The 17599-nt window shown below is 42.9% G+C and overlaps 1 pseudogene; it reads right to left on the reverse strand.

Annotated features, from left to right (window-relative positions):
• The window catches only part of LOC125450265 (interferon-induced protein with tetratricopeptide repeats 5-like), a 120568-nt pseudogene extending 103416 nt beyond the window's left edge, over positions 1–17152 (reverse strand).
• Positions 17153–17599: the final 447 nt, after the last annotated feature.

The following is a 17599-nucleotide window of genomic DNA, read 5'->3' on the forward strand; positions in this document are numbered from 1 at the left end:
GTCCATCATCGGCCTCCTGCAGTGCCACAATGATGCCACCCGAAGGTTGCAGGAACAGCAACTCATATTCCGCTTGGGAACCCTGCAGCCCAATGGTATCAATGTGGACTTCACAAGCTTCAAAATCTCCCCTTGCCCCACCGCATCACAAAACCAGCCCAGCTCATCCCCGCCTCCTAACCTGTTCTTCCTCTCACCTATTCCCTCCTCCCACCTCAAGCCGCACCTCCATTTCCCACCTACTAACCTCATCCCGCCTCCTTGACCTGTCCGTCCTCCCCGGACTGACCTATCCCCTCCCCACCTATTCTCTCTTCTGCACCTATCTTCTCCTCTATCCATCTTCGGTCCGCCTCCCCCTCTCTCCCTATTTATTTCAGAAACCTCTCCCCATCCCCCTCTCTGATGAAGGGTCCAGAGCCCAGTTTTTGTGCTCCTGAGATGCTGCTTGGCCTGCTGTGTTCATCCAGCTTCACACTTTGTTATCTTGGATTCTCCAGCATCAGGAGCTCCCATTATCTCTGGATTAAGGAGAAGATAGGTGGAGAGAAGATGGACAGGTCAAGGAGGCAGGGATGAAGCCAGTATAGGTGAGTCTAGATAGGGAGTTGGAATGGGGGTTGGTCAGTGGGGAGGGAGGGCCAGGTCGATGGGAGGGAAGACAGACAGGTCGAGTGGGCGGGGATAAGGCTCGTAGGTAGGAGGTGGGGGTGGGGTTTGGTCAGTGGGGTGGGAGGAGCGGAAAGGTGGGAGTAAAGATGGACAGGTCAAGGAGGTGGGGACGAGATGGGCTGATCTTGGGATGAGGTCAGGGCTGGGGAGATTTTGAAGTTCATAAAGTCCAAATTGAGACCATTGGGCTGCAGGGTTCCCAGGCAAAATATTAGGTGTTACTGGCCGGAAATAACAATATCCTCTGTGTTGTGTTGGCATTGGAGCATTCAGACACACAGTAAATGTAAAGAAAGATCTTTAATAATCGCCACCACTTCTTTTAAGGACATAACATACAAGGAAAGCATTCATTTCCTAAACACTACAATGGTTAAATAGATACAAGGCAACAGCAACTCATATTCTGCTTGGGAGCCCTGCAGCCCAATGGTATCAATGTGGACTTCACCAGCTTCAAAATCTCCCCTCCCCCCACCGCATCCCTAAACCAGCCCAGTTTGTTCCCTCCCCCCACTGCACCACACAACCAGCCCAGCTCTTCCCCTCCACCCACTGCATCCCAAAACCAGTCCAACCTGTCTCTGCCTCCCTAACCTGTTCTTCCTCTCACCCATCCCTTCCTCCCACCCCAAGCCGCACCTCCATCTCCTACCTACTCACCTCATCCCACCTCCTTGACCTGTCCGTCTTCCCTGGACTGACCTATCCCGTCCCACCTATACTCTCCTCTCCACCTATCCTCTTTTCTATACATCTTCGGTCTGCCTCCCCCTCTCTCCCTATTTATTCCAGTTCCCTCTCCCCATCCCACTCTCTGATGAAGGGTCTAGGCCCGAAACGTCAGCTTTTGTGCTCCTGAGATGCTGCTGGGCCTGCTGTGTTCTTCCAGCCTCACATTTTATTATCTTGGATTCTCCAGCATCTGCAGTTCCCACTATCACTGGCATAAGTTAGCAATTATTTTCAAAATTACTGCCATACACTTCAAATACTCCCTCGTATGCTCCACACTCTCCACCAGCACACCACCCCACCACCACCCCACCCCACGCCCCAGCCCCCGGCGCTTCTCACTGCAGCCGCAGGAGGTCCTACACCTGCCCCCCACACCTCCCCCCTCACCAGGCGAAATATGAGTTGCTGTTCCTGCAACCTTCGGGTGGCATCGTTGTGGCACTGCAGGAGGCCCAGGTTGAACATATCACCCAAGGAGTGGGAGGGGGAGTTGAGGTGGCTTGCGACCGGGAGGTGCAGTCATTTGTCGCGAACCAAGCGTAGGCGTCCCGGTTTCCCCAATGTAGAAGAGGTCACAGCGGATGCAGTATACCACATTAGCGGGTGTGCAGGTGAACATCTGTTTGAAGTGGAAGGTTTTCTTGGGGCCTGGGATGGGACTGACGGGGGGAGGCGTGGGGGCAGTTGTAGCACTTCCTGCTGATGCAGGGAAAAGTGCCAGGGGTGGGGGTTGGGGATGGTGGGGTGTTGTGGAGAGTGTGGAGCATACGAGGGAGTATTTGAAGTGTATGGCAGTAACTTTGAAAATAATTGCTAACTTATGCCTGTTGCCTTGTATCAATTTAACCATTGTAGTGTTTAGGAAATGAATGCTTTCCTAGTATGTTATGTCCTTTAAAAAAGTGGTGGCGATTATTAAAGATCTTTCTTGACATTTACTGTGTGTCTGAATGCTCCCATGCCAACACAACACAGGAGCTATTGTATCAGAAATAATGGGAACTGCTGATTCCGGCCAGTATCACCTAATAAATGAATCAGTAAGAATGCCGACAGAAGTAGCTCTTAAGAAAATCTTAAAACCACAAAAAAATTGAGCCCCTTTGAGCTCGCTCCTAGTTGAATTAATCTGCAGTCATACTCACGGCAAACAGAACAATACAGCATGGAAACAGACCCTTTACTCCAACTCGCCCACGCCGACCATGTGCCTACACTAAACTAGTCCCAACTGCCTGCGATAACAAGATGTAGAGCTGGATGAACACAGCAGGCCAAGCAGCATCTGCCTGCGTTTGGCTCATATGCCTTCAGCTCTTTCCTGTTCATATATGGGAGCACAGGGGCTAGCACTGCTGTGTCGCCACACCAGGGGCGCAAGTTTGATTCCAGCCTCAAACAACTTATCGCTGTGAAATTTACGCGTTCTCCCAGGGCCTGCGTGATCCCCCCTCGCTCTGGGGCTTCTGGTTTCCTCCCAACAGTCACGAAGACATGCGTGTTAGGTGGATTGGCTAAATTGCACAGTGTCCAGGAATGTGTGCGTAAGGAAATGCAGGGTTACTGGGACAGAGTGGGCTGCTTTTTGGAGAACTGGTGTGGATTCAGTGGGCTGGAACGGCCTGCTTCTGGGTTTCTACACTTAATTAAATGGAGGTGAATCAAAGAGGGTCTGAAGTGTTATACAGCATAGCCCTCGGTTTATAGTATTTAATTAGAGAGAAACAGTTCAAAGTAATTAGCAATTTTCAATGTTACATGATTATTAATGTAGTGACCGCACTATATAATGTACAGATAGAGTGGAGCTGATTCAGAGGTTACCAATCATATATAACACCATGTGTATAATATTTAATTCGTGTGTAAATTAATCATAGATTATTAGTGTTATATAACGTAATCATCATTCTTAATATAATCACATCACTATAATATAGAGACATTTGGGTTGAAACAGATTCTCAATATTATTATATGCTCATTCTTATATGAATAATATAGCACCATGTATGTGTATATATATATGTCTATGTATGTGTATATATATGTGTGTGTGTGCGTGTGTATATGTATTTTATATATATATATACACACACACTGCACAATTAGAGAGAGAGAGACAGTAGAAGCTGATCAGAGGTTATCAATAATATATAATTAGAGAGAGTAGAAGTTAATCAGAGATTAATAATGTTATGTAACATAATCATGGGTATAAATATAATTGTATGGTATAGGACAGAGTGGGGTTGGATCAGCTTCTCAATAATATTGTATACTCATTCTTGTTCATATCAATAATATAACATCACGTAATACTATACAATTAGAGAGACAGACAGAAGTTAATCAGTCATTTTGAGTATTGTGTAGCCATCTTCCTTATGTAATGACAACACTATATTGTAGAGACAGTGGAGCTGAATCAGAGGGTAGCAATCATATCATATAACACCATGTATATAATATTTAACTACAAACTGTGACATAGCACAATTAACCAGATATTTTTAATATTTTATAACCATCACTATTAATGTAATTAGACCATTATATACTGTAGAAAAGAGTGGAGGTGAATCAGAGGTTATTAATATTGGGTCTGTTCTCATTGGAGAGAAGGAGGCTACGAAGGGATTTAATAGAGACATACAAGATGATCAGAGGATTAGAAAGGGTGGACAGTGAGAGTCTTTTTCCGAGGATGATGACTTCAGCTTATACAAGGGGGCATAGCTACAAATTGAGGGGTGATAGATTTAAGACAGATGTCAGAGGCAGGTTCTTTACTCAGAGAGTGGTAAGGATGTGGAACGCCCTGCCTGCCAATGTAGTTAACTCAGCCACATTAGGGGCATTTAAACAGTCCTTGGATAAGCAAATGGATAATGATGGGATAGTGTGGGGGCAGGGGCTTAGATTAGTTCACAGGTCGGCGCAACATCGAGGGCCGAAGGGCCTGTTCTGCGCTGTATTGTTCTATGTTCTATGTTCTCTATGTTCTATGTAACTCTCATTAGTATGATAGCTGTGGGTGTCAGACAATAAACAGAAATCTGCAAGACCCAGATGTGGATCTGGAGAGGGAGAGAGAGAGAAACCAGCTGAACCCACTGACAGGCGGGTTCATTTCTTTGTATTTGTACCTGTACCAACAACTTGCTGGGATTTGTTCACGCTTTGTTTCAAAGAGGGTAGGGCTGCTTTTTTTTAAACAGAGCGGTGAGTTCCAAAGAAACGTAACAGCACTGCAGGCACGGTTCTGAAATTCCCCTGGTCGCTGTAATGTGGTCTAAAGTCTGCCAATATTGTAACATCAGTGAACACGATTGTGTTCTGACCAGGAGCTGTGTGCCTCCGCTGATGGACACTATGATGCAACGAGCGAGTGCCTCTGTAGAATTGCAGAATACATCTAACAACCTGCCTTCCTGTAAAATACCATTGCTCCCAACGTAAATTCTCACTCAGTGAGGCGGCAGATCGGAGAATATGACACAAGAGTCAGTTCCCACCTCGCAGTTTCCAGTATTCTCCGACCTGGAACCTGGCACGTAGTTGACCCCACACCCCCGCCCCCGCCATCCCGCGTTCATTCTGCCCTCTGTAACGCTGACGTGAAAAGTGTCAAAAGATTTGACGTGTTACTGCATAATATGTAACCGGTGCATGATGTAAAGATATGGAAGATCACCTCCGTTCTTAGGCTTGTTGCTTAATTTCGTATCAAAGCCCGAACTTCACAGGGAGTGAGAGAGAGAGAGAGAGAAAAGTTTGGAGCGTTTTAAAGCAGCACTTTATGAGCAGGAGTTGACAATACACATATGAAGCGAGCATTATAGATTCTGAAACTGAATGCTTCCCTGTGTAAAAGCTAAAAAAAAAACTAGGGGTGCTGGAAATCAGAAGCAAGGTTGGAAATGGGAGGAAAATGCCTCTCTGGCAGAGCTGCTGTTTTCCAGCAGTCTCTGTTTTTGTTTCAGATATCCACGTGTGTCTATGCAGAGTAAGGTGTAGATTGGACGTGAGTGTTGTTCTCAGTTTTTAAACAGGCCCTTGGGAGAAAATGGGGATTGCTGTCAAGTCAGTTCAAACACAATGTGTGGTGGCGGAGATGACTCAAAGATAATATCACTCTGCAGTCACGTTCGGCAGTCCCTGGGATTTCCAGCAGTGAAATGGTGGGGCAGGTGTGTGTGTGGGTGGGGGGTGGTTTAGTGTGGGAAGAGTCAAGATCCAGATCAGACTCCCACTCCCGGATCTTGCAGCCTGCTGACTCTTTTGTTTCGATTTGGTTTTTTTTCCTCTCGTCTGGAATGCTATCCATCTGATAGCAGCGAGCCCATTACCACGGAATTCCCATGTTCGGTTGTTTACAGTTGTTCGCCGGAAAGAGATGACCCCGCCCTCATCAAGGCGGACTTAACAGCACCTGACCCAGAATTAATGTGAACTGCAGATGCTGGAGAATCCAAGATAACAAAAGTGTGGCGCTGGATGAACACAGCAGGCCAAGCCTCTGAGTCTCTCTGATGAAGGGTCTAGGCCCGAAACGTCAGCTTTTGAGCTCCTGAGATGCTGCTTGGCCTGCTGTGTTCATCCAGCTCCACACTTTGTTATCCTGACCCAAAGTTAATGACTCCTCAGCTGGAAGTGGATTCGCTGCACCTTCGCCAATTCTGACTAACAATGGGAAATAGCCAAGCATGTTATTATCGGGCTCCATGAGACATATTTCAGACCCAAATCTGTTGGAATGAAAGTTTCCGCATTTGACTTTGCCGATCTGTGAAGGGACTTTCACAGAGAGTCTTTGCGAGTTGCCTTTACCCAAAGGACAAAAATGCCCGCAGTTTGTTCAAATTGGTGATGGGGAATAAATGAAAATAGGAAATGCAGCTAAATGTTATGACCAGAAGAGGCCTGATTAGAGAACAGGATAAAAGACAGACAGTGGAAAAGTGAATAAATAAAGGGAGCTCTGGAATCAGCTCCGAAGGAACTGCAGAGACCTGGACCCTTAGATATTCACAAACTGGTTTCATGATTTAACTCGACCCAGTGTGATGTATCCAAATTTCATGATACAAAGCTGGCTGAGAATGTTAAAGCGCGTGCATAACGCAAGGGCCTGCAAAAAGCAAAATGTCATCATAGTCCCACTCTGTCATTAGAGATAACTAATTTAAATAGTGAGTTTAACCTGAGGGTCACCACACCTCCGGCGAAAGAGTGGGATCTTTATGAATTGAGTCCCTGCTGTTGGTATCACTCACCAATGGTCCAGTCGACTGAGCTATCAGACTCTGCTGATTAACTGGTTGGACGACAATGTGGCAGAACAAATTCTTTAGTGGTGCAATGTTGGTGTGGACTGAGAGGTCCAGGTTCCACATACAGCAGAGGTGTGTAATAACATCACTGAACAGGTTGATTAGAAAAATAGGTTGAAAAGAAATTAAATGGTGCTCAACGATTACATGTGCTACTGAAAGCTATGCAAAGGGCAGAAAATAAACATGCAGCAGGCATAGCACGCAGTTCAGGCAAACGACAAGTTTTTATTGCAACGAGTATAAGAGCAAGGAAGCCTTGCTTCAGTTGTATAGGAATGGTGGGATCATACCTGGAATACTACGTAAAGTTCTGGTCTTCACATTTAAACATTGCTATGCCTTAGAGTAGCTGCACGATAGATTCATTCACTTGGCTCCTGCAATATTCAGGGAGTCCTGCGAGGAGAGATTGAGTGCAATGGGCATTCAATCTCCAGAATTTAGAAGAATGAGGGACAAACTCATTGAAATAAATAAACATATTTGACAAAGTAAATGCTGGGAGGCTATTGTTCTTAACTGGAAATAGTCCAGAAATAGGGCATAGTTTCAAAATATGGGAATGATCATTTTAAACTTAGCAGTATGAATCTTTGGGAATTCTGTACTCCTGTCAGCTGTGAAATCCCAGTTGTTCAGTATATTCCAAGCGGTGTCAGACAGCTTTGTTTGGATTCTGTGGAAATTGAGTGGTCCAGGGACTGAACAGGAAAGTGAAGTTGAGGTTGACAGTCACACACAAACCTATTGATTTGAGGAGCTGTCTGGCTTGAGGGACCGAATGATCGACTTGAATGGTCCTGTATTTTTGAGTTCTTTGAGGTGTTCTTAGTATGGTTCTGGCTCAGCTCTGCTGAAAATCAGCAAAATCCAAACTGACTGGCATTGCGTTGAATTCCATGGAATGTACAGCAACAAACAGATCATTCTGCCCACCTGGTTTGTTCTGTTGTTTCTAAGCCACACACACATACATATTACATACATACACGCCTCCTTCCATTTCATTTACTTGATCTGAGCCTTTCCATCTAGCTTTTTATTCCTTTTCCTTCACACACTCATCTAGTTCATAGTTTTAAAGCGGCAAAACATTTTGTAGCTGCAAGTTCCATGCTTCCGTCCAAACTTCGATATTTCAGACCCAGGGGTATTCCAAACCTATACATACCAGTGTAAGTAACATATTTACCCATTCTGGTGATTTTTAATAAAACCATCAAACCATATGTGAACCTCCTTCAAGGTTTAGCTGGCTAAAGCAGTGAATAGCTGATACCAGAAAGGCTTTTGATTTGTTTCCAGTTTATTCTGCAACAGATAACTACTGCAGTTGCAGTAGACAGCTTCGCAAACTCAGCTGTGCAATTAGAGCCAAAGAAAGCCATAATTACCAAATGCTGTTGCGTCATGACCCCTAGGTTTGCAAGATTATAGGCTTACTTGGGATGTCTGTAAATGTAGTAAATTATCGACTTGACTAAGTACTTTAGGGAACTTCCCTGAACGCTAATTTGTGTGGTGCTAATATTGCAATTTAAGCAATGAGTAGGAATCAAACTTCAGCTGTGATTTGCAAGACAGAATTTGTAAACAGACAAAAGCTGCTGCGTGGTAAGTTTATTTAAAATGTGTAACCTTAGATTTTAAGGACCCTCAAATCAGTTCTGAGAGGAGCAGCATAATTTACCATGTTTGAATATTTTGCCAACATTCACTAAATTTTCATTCAAAACAATGGACACAAGGACAAAGGGTGAAGTACTGGAAGATAGTACTTTCCTGATAATGATTCATCTCCTGTGTGCCTGGGAGGAAGCCAAGTCAAACATTCCATTACACGACTTGTTTTCCAGTTGCAGTTTTGCTGTAAGCTATTTATGAAATAGATTTGTTTGATTTGTCCATAATCTGTTGCTGGCTATTAAATCAGTGAATCAAAATACATGTGCTTCATTTAAATAGGTGAGACACTATGGGCTGAAGATGCTTGTACCAAATTAGTTAGTTAATTAGTTGGCTATATCACCAGATGCAAATCACACATACAGGTTGTTCCATTAGGCTTACATTTTGCTTCAAATATCCACAGGATCATAGGTCGATGTTCTGAATCAACTTGGGACTAACAATCAACTGTGCTACAAATGAAGGATGACTCGATGACAGGATACCTGTGTGCAGTTATTTCAGTGATGGCAAGAGTGGAATTCCAACCCACACATGCACAGCACAACAAGATATCATTTGCCAGCAGAGAATTTGAGTATTTCCTAAAGTCAAATGACATTTGGCACATAAGGATAGCCCCATATCATCCAAAACAAAAGACTGTGTTGAGGTTAAGAAACTCTCTTTTGCCTAATTCTCTCCATTTAGTGATATTTGAATGGGAGAATGACATATTTTAGAAACTTAAGATCCTCTTTCATCTGACTAGATTCAGTCACTTACCGTAACTCTTCGGAGAAAAATTGCAAATTCTAAGTTCTGCATAAACAGAGTAGCATTTGGGTGATCATAGTTATTTCACTTTGAAGGAAACCTGCGATGGCATAAAGTGACTGTGTGTGTGAAAATAAAATTGGAATGTGGTAAGATGAATAAAACTGGGTTCAAGAAGTCAAGCTGCAATTGACTTACCATCTGACTAGTACTGGAAGACTAAATCATCTCTCAACATCAGATACATAGTCCATCGTTAGTGATAAATTCCATGAAACGAAGAGGACTAAACTAAATCCACAATCCAACCCAATTCAAATCCAAATCAAATCAAACCTTGTCCATTGAATGGAATTTAAATATTTCCAAGTTCAAATCTCATCATATATTGTATTCACTGTATTAGTCTTCAATTGTACCACTTGAAACTGAGAGAAGATATTAGGACAAAATTATACCCGATTTTCATGTGTACTTGGGATTAGACACAAAGCAAGCTGAGGTTGTGTGAAGTATATTCAAACAGCAATGATTTGCATCCAAGTGCAAGTTCTCCTTCAGCTCTTAAAAGATTTAGGTGTCTCTCAGGTGAAGGCACGTCATTTGACTAGTCCAATCACCTGGAGGATGATGGGAAAAGAAAGCCTGAATCAATAGGAACAGTCAGCATCATGATATGTTTCTGTCCAGAATGAGTGGACAGAGGCTTCGGATGCTGATGATCATCTTGCTGGGCCTAACAGAAATCCTGCTCTGCTGAAATGTGCCACCGATCCTCACCAATTCTCTGATTGAAGTGGGTAAAGTTGCAGGACCAACAGGGCCAATTCTAATGGCACTCCTTCAACATGAAAGACCAGCTGATGAATGAAAAGGACGTCAAAATGTGGCAGCTGTTAAAAGCTTTGTCTATTTTGAGTCAACTCTTCTGACATTCATCATTAACATAAGCCCTCAAAAGCTGGGGCAATTTAAAGGAGGTAGTGGCCTGACTTTATGTACGTTCACCCACTCAGCCTGACCTCTGTATCGAGGGAATGAGCAATCCCTGAGTACAGAGCTTAGATTGGTCCAGTCTATTCTGAGTTGGGCAGCTCAGAGTTGGCCTCAGAGAAGGTAGAGTGAAAGAAAAAAACAGAATTCACACTCTATATTAAATGAAACTAGTATAGTGGAGAGGTGAGAACTTAACCAGCAGGTCAGTAAGTACAGAGACTAGGGAAGAGCTTAAGTCTAGGGCAAACATAGATCGGAGGAAGAGCAAAACACTAAACTTAATGAAACTGGAGCTTGGACTGCAATTGCTTCAATGCAAGAAGTATAACAGGTAAGATGGAAGAATTTAGAGCCTGGATTATTGCATGTAGTTATGATGTTGTTGCTGTCACAGAGACATGGTTAAAATTGGGACAGGAATGGCAGCTTAATGTTCTGGGATCTCAATGTTTTGGCTGAGATGGAGGAGGAAGCGAAAGAATTTGGGGAGTGGCATTACTGGTTAGGGAGTATTTCACAGCTGTACTGAGTGGGGACACCCTGGAGGGATCTTGCAGCAAGGCATTATGGATTGAACTCAGGGATAGGAAGTGTGCGGTCACCAATGCTGCAGTTGTTCTATAGACCTCCCAGCTGCCCGTGAGACACAGAGAAAGTGATATTTAGTCAGATTCTGGAAAGATGAGAAAATATCAGTTTTGTTGAGGTGGGTGATTTTAACTTCTCCCACATTGACTAGGCCTCCCTTAGTGCTGGTGGTTGGGATGGGAAGCAATTTGTTAGGTGCATCCAGGAGAGTTTCTTGCAGCAGTATATGGATAGCCCAGCGAGGAAGGGAGTCATAGTGGACCTGGTATTGGTAAATGAGCTCATCAAGGTGATCAAAGTTTCAGAGCGAGATTGTTTTGAAAATAGTGACCATAATTCCATATGTTTCAGAAACTTATGGATAAGGATAAGAGTGGACCTCAGACGAAGCTGATAAATTGGATTCCCAAGCATAACTGAAATAGGCAAGAATTGGAGAATGAAGATTAGGAGAAGATTGGCTGTTTGAGGGTAAATCCACATGTGACATGTGGGAGTCTTGTAAGGACCAATTGGTTAGAGTGCAGGACTGGCATATTTCTGAGAAAATAATGGACATGAATGGCAGGATTCAGGTACGTTGGATGGCAGGAGAAATTATCAGCTTCGTTAAAAAAAAAGAAAGCATACTTAAGGTCTAAATAACTAAAAACAGATGAAGTCCTTGAATAATATAGAAAAAGTAGGAAGGAGCTCAAATAGGCAATTAGTGGGGCTAAAAGAGGCTACGAAATGTCCTTGGCCAGCAGGGTTAAGGAGAATCCCAAGGCATTTTATACATATATTAGGAGCAAGATAGTAGCAATAGAAACAGTAGGGCCACTCAAGGATAAAGAAGGCGAAATGGGTGAGATCCTTAATGGGTACTTAACATCAGTATTCACCAAAGAGAGAGACACATGAGGGATGTTGAGGTTAGGAAAATGTGTATGAATGCTCTCGGGCAAGTCAACATAATGACGGAGGAAGTGTTGGGTGTCATGAAATACATTAAGAAAGACAAGTTCCCAGGGCCAGGCAGGACCAATCCCAGGATACTGTAGGAGGCAAGGGAGAAAATAACTAGGGCCTTGACAGATTCTTTGCATCCTCTTTGGCGCAGGTGAGGTTTCAGGGTATTGGAGAATGAATGTTTAAGAAGGAAAACAGAAATGATCCAGGTAATTACAGACAAGTGAGCCTAATGTCAGTGATGGGAAAACTGTTTGAAAAGATGCTGAGAGACAGGATTTATTCACATTTGGAAGCAAATTGTCTTGTCAGTGGTAGGCAGCATGGGTTTATGAGGGGAAGGTCATGTCTCACTAACTTGATTGAGATTTTTGAGGAGGTGACAAGAATGATTGATGAGGGAAGGGCAGCAGATGTTGCCTAAATGGACTTTAGTAAGGCATTTGATAAGGTACCGCATGGCAGGCTGGTACAGCAGGTAGAGTCTCACGGGATCCAGGATGAGTTGGCTAGATGGATTCAAAACTGGCTTGTTCATAGAGGAAAGAGAGTAGTGGTGAAACGGTGCTTTTCAGGATGGAGGTCAGTAACTAGTGGTGTTCTGCAGGGATCAGTGCTGGGAACTTATTTATGTTACAAACAACTAAGTGATCTGCAGAAAAAAAGTAAGCGGTCTGATTAGTAAGTTTATGGATGACACCAAAATTGGTGGAGTTGCAGATAATGAGGAGGATTGTAAAAGGATACAGCGGGATATAGATATATTGCAGATTTTGGCAGAGAAATGGCAGATTGAGTTTAATCTAGACGAATGTGAGGTTATGAATTTTGGAAGATCTAATTCAAGTGTGAATAATATAACAAATGGCAGAACGCTTAGGAACATTGACATACAGAGAGATAAGCATGTACAGGTCCACTGATCCCTGGAAGTGACAACACAGGTGGGTAAGGTGATCAAGAATGCAGATAGCATGCTTGCCTTCCTCAACCTGGGCACTGAATATAAAAGATGGTAAGTTATGTTACAGCTGTATGAAAGTTTAGTTAGGCTATATTTGGAATATTGCATGCAATTCTAGTTACCAAACAAGAACAATGTGGATGTAGTAGAGAGAGTGCACAGAATGTTTACCAGAATGTTGCCCAGACTAGAGGGTTTTAGTTATGAGGAGAGGTTCGGTAGACTTGGATTGTTTTCACACCTAAAATCAATTTTCAGCCAATAAAGTATATTTGAAGTGTAGTCCCAAGTTCCCTTGTGGGTAGCACAAAAGCCAATTCTGCACATAATAAGATCCTGTAAACAGCAATGTAATAAAAACAGGGCAATGGTTGTTAAATATGAACATTGACAAGTAGACGGTGCTTTGTTTTAACATCTCACCTGAAAGAAGGGAGGAACAAAGGCTGTGGGCATCAGCTGCAACAGAATCATATCTCAACATAATGTGTACCCTCGTGGTCTGGCATCTCCTCCATATTAACACCAAAGCAAAGTATTGCTGAGTACTGTCGGAGAGCATTCCTGGGGCAGCACCACATGTGCTGGAAATATCAGGTGCCTCGTGAGCAGCAACACAGGGCCACATACATGCTTAATAATAGAAGCAGCATGCAATCACCTGAGCTAAGCATTCCCCAACTAATGGATCAGATCATAACTCTGGCATTCTGCTGCATTCAATTGTGAATGGTAATGGACAATTAAACAACTAACAGGAGGGTGAAAGATCCATAAGCATCCCCATCGTCAATGACAGAGCAAAATATAAAGCTGCAGCTATTTTTTTAATTGTTATTCATTGACAGGCTGAGGATGTAGCAAGCTAAGCCAACATTTATTGCCCATCCCAAATTGCAGTTAAGACACAACCACATTGCTATGGGTCTGGAGTTACTTGTAGGCCAGACCAGGTAAGGATACCAGTTTCCTTCCCTAAAGGCCAACAGTGAACATTAGAGGGATTTATTCCTGACAATCGGCAGTCATCTTTAGACTCTTAATTCCAAATTTTTTCATTAATGAGTTCACATTCCACCATCTGCCATGGCAGGTTTCCAACCTGGGTCCTCAGAGCTTTACCTGGCTCTCCAGTCATCCACCTTCATCCTATGTGTCAAGTCGATGACACATCTCAGCATCCTCCTAAACGCTATTCTTTCTGGTTATTTTCTGCTTCCTGCTGCCTGTTTTAACAGCGCAGAACCATTTCACTACTCAATGGTTGTGCATGGGTAGCAGCATCTTACTAATGGAGGAGCAAGGGTGCCTGTGAATAACCTATGCGATCATTTCAGGGATGCACATTTAAGAAGGAACATTGCTCCTGAGTTCTCCATCATCACAGATCCAATGTGTTCAGCCGGTTTGATTCTCACGAGCAATGCCAAGAAATTGTTGCCCATGCTGGATACAGCAAAGGACATGACAGCATTTGACTGTAGTGCTAAGTATTTGGGTTCCAGAACTAGCTGCACCCATAGGCATGCAATTCCAGTACAGTTATGGTAAGCTATCTGAAAACAATTTAGGTACAATATGGTTAGGCTTGCCCAAATCCAACCAAATACTGCTCTGACAGTCTATTCCCAAGCATCAACAAGGTGATGGAAGGGAGTCAGTTCTGTCAGGTGACACTTACTCAAGAAAACTTGTCACTGACGCTCAGTTTAAACTCCTCCATGGCTATCAGCTCTAAACGACCTTGCACCTTTGCTGTAAGCATGGGCAAAATGCTGAATTCTGGCGGTGGGGTGAGAGTGACTGCCTTGATATCATGACAGTATTTGACCCATATGGCATGAATGATGTCAAAATAGAACATAAATTGATGAGAGTTACGGTGAAGTTCTCCATAGCTAGAACCATGCCTAGCATAAAGAAAGTCAGTGTGGTTTTGGGGCTCCGTCACCCCAGCCATAGGCCATCACTACAGGTGTTGCTGGGGGTAGTGTCCTGATCCCCAACTACTTTCAATCACTTATCCATAACCATCATTCTATCATTAGGTCAAAAATGGAAATATATGCTCATGAATGCACATATTCAACTCTTCGGACAGTGAATCAGTCCATGCCCACATGCAGCTAGACTTTGTAGTTTTAACAGTCAGAATAATATGTGGCTGGTGACATTTATGCCACATGATTGCCAAATGATGAACACCTCTGTTTGACATTCAGTAGCCGTGTCATCACCGACTCCCCCACATCCTGAAATGTTATCATTGACAAGAAACTTAATTGGAATGGCCACTGAAATAACAATAAGAAGAAGCTGGAAATTCTGCAGCTAGTGACTCATCTGATTCCCACACCACTTTTACCATCCACAAGGCACAGGTCAAGAATGTGATCTGTCTGAAACACTTGTCTGGGCAGCCCCAACAACACTCAAGAAACTCAATGTCATCAAGGACAAAGCAATCAACCTAATATTGTATCTTTCTAGAATTGCTCACCAAGACTTTCACATTTTTTCTCTTTTTGACAATCCTGTCACTCTTTACCTACTCGTCACTTTTACCATCCAAGACCATAAGAGTGAAATGTGCATCCATCACCTTAAACATTGACTCCAAAGTGAGCATATTATGGAAGCAGTGTGTACCATGTACAAGCTGCACCTCAGTAACCTTCAAGATCTCTTTACCAGCACTTTCTAAATCTGTGACCTCCATCACCTAGAGGAATAAGGACAGCAGATGCATGGGAAAGTCATTCCCTCCAAGCTGCACACCATCCTGATTTGGAATTATATAGTTGTTCCTCCACTGTTACAGGGTCAGAATCCTGGAAGCCCCCTTCAAATAGAATCATCTCCCTGATTTCCGGCATGCACAGGAATTCTCAGAATGGGAACGATGCAGAAGTAGGCTGTTCAGCCCATTGTGCTTGCGTTGATTCTATTTCCTAGTGCCAAACTCCTGCCTTTTCTCCATATCCTATACAAATAATTATCCAATGCCCTCCTGAAAGCTTTAATTGAACCCGCCTCCACCACATTACCAGGCAGTGCATTTAATGCCTTAATGACTCTCTGTGCGACTAAAGTTATTTTTTCAAATTACCCTTGCTTTACTTGTGCATTATTTCAAGTCCACCTCCTCTTATTCCAATTTTATCTCTTTTATGAGCAGGAACAGCTTCTCCCTATCTACTCTGCCCCGCCCTCTCACAAACGTGAAAACCTTCTGCCAAATCTCCACTCTGTCATCTTCTCTCCAAAGAGATCAGTCCCAACTTCTTCAATCTAACCTCACTTCCTGAATGAGGGCTGCTGGTTAGCTGAACCTGCTGGTTGCATGAGAAATAGAAATGGCATCTGGGACTCCTTGCAACCAGAAGATAAATGTGTATTTAAAAAAATGGGTAGCCTGGGCTGCTCACAATATCTGTCGATGATGTGATTCTGTCTTTATCGATAAAGTGAGCCTTGAACTGACTCTAATAATGCATCTGCTCCAATATTCTCTTCCAAATACCTATTAGCAGTAAAACCCTTGTTAACAGGATCCCAAGCATCTGGAATTTCTTTTTTGAATCTTGGATGCTGGTTACGTAATAATTCCGAATGCTTGGGATTCAGATAGTGTGGACTTTCCTGAAGCACTGTGGGCACGCCCAAGCCAAATGATCCACAATGGTTCAAGAAGACGCTCAATACTAAACTCCTGAGGGTAATCAATGGTAGAAAATAAATACTGGTGTTTTATAATGATTATGGATTTTATTTGTAAATGCTGCATTCCCTTAGGCAATGATTGGCCCCATTATTTTGTCAAATCACTACAATAGGACTTGACACCACAAGGTTAAGATACTCAGTGATATTCATCTGATGAAGGAGCAGCGCTTTTAAAGCTTGAGATTTCAAATGAACTAATTGGACTGTAACCTGGAGTCATGTGTCTCCTGGCTTTGTCCACCCCTGTCCAACACTGGCACCTCCGCATTATAAATTCACACATAAAGAGTTCTCACTTCAGCAAACTAGTGGATGACAACCGCCATTTAGTGCAACTGAGGAGGCGAGGGAAGAATGTTGGGACCTAAAACAAAATAAGATTAGGTCACATGTTTTTGCTATAAAAATGAAAAATAATTTAGGGGATATCCTGACCTTTCCTGCAGATCAGGTTAAGTAGGCAAGTACAAATTTCCTTCCATAGATATCAGCTTCTCTCAGTTACCAATTAACAGTGCTTCTCGCCATTTTATATAACTTCTATAGTATAAAGTAACGAAAAATACCTGGCAGTCTTGGCGGTGTGAAGTTCAAAATGTCAACTTGTGATGTCCTGTGTCAGTACGGTTTGACTCTTTACTACCCAGCCAGGAATATTATGCTGTAAATAGAAATTTAATTCAGAAATCTGACAAAATCTCTGAACGCAGGTTTACTGAGTTACCCTTGTGCTGTGAGATTAAGCAGTATGGGCGTTGACAAAGCCAAGATTGCAGAACATGTTTCACAGGAAGCAACATTTCAATAGATGAAATTGTTTGGGTTGTAGAGCAGCCAAATCCTTCTTAACAATTCACTATGAATACAGCCAGCAGCAATTTTCTTTGGCATAAATGATCAATATTTAATCATCTGGAGATATCTAACCATTAGCACTTCTTGAGCTTTTTTGTTTATCCAAGTTTCCAGTATTTTTGTACTTTGCTTGTTTTGGTTTAAGTATCCTGCGTCAGCCTTGCATAATTAGGAGCACTATTGCCTCTATCTATGACACAGATTGTTCAAGGTCCACTTCAGTAACTTGAGAGGGAAAGTTTAACTCCCAAGATCAAGCAGGATGGAGATTGGGGGTGGGCTAGAATGATTTTCCTCTTTTTATGCAGTGTTCTGAATTTTAAAA

The sequence above is a fragment of the Stegostoma tigrinum genome, chromosome 20, assembly GCF_030684315.1.
Source record: "Stegostoma tigrinum isolate sSteTig4 chromosome 20, sSteTig4.hap1, whole genome shotgun sequence".
Classification (NCBI taxonomy): Eukaryota; Metazoa; Chordata; class Chondrichthyes; order Orectolobiformes; family Stegostomatidae; genus Stegostoma; species Stegostoma tigrinum.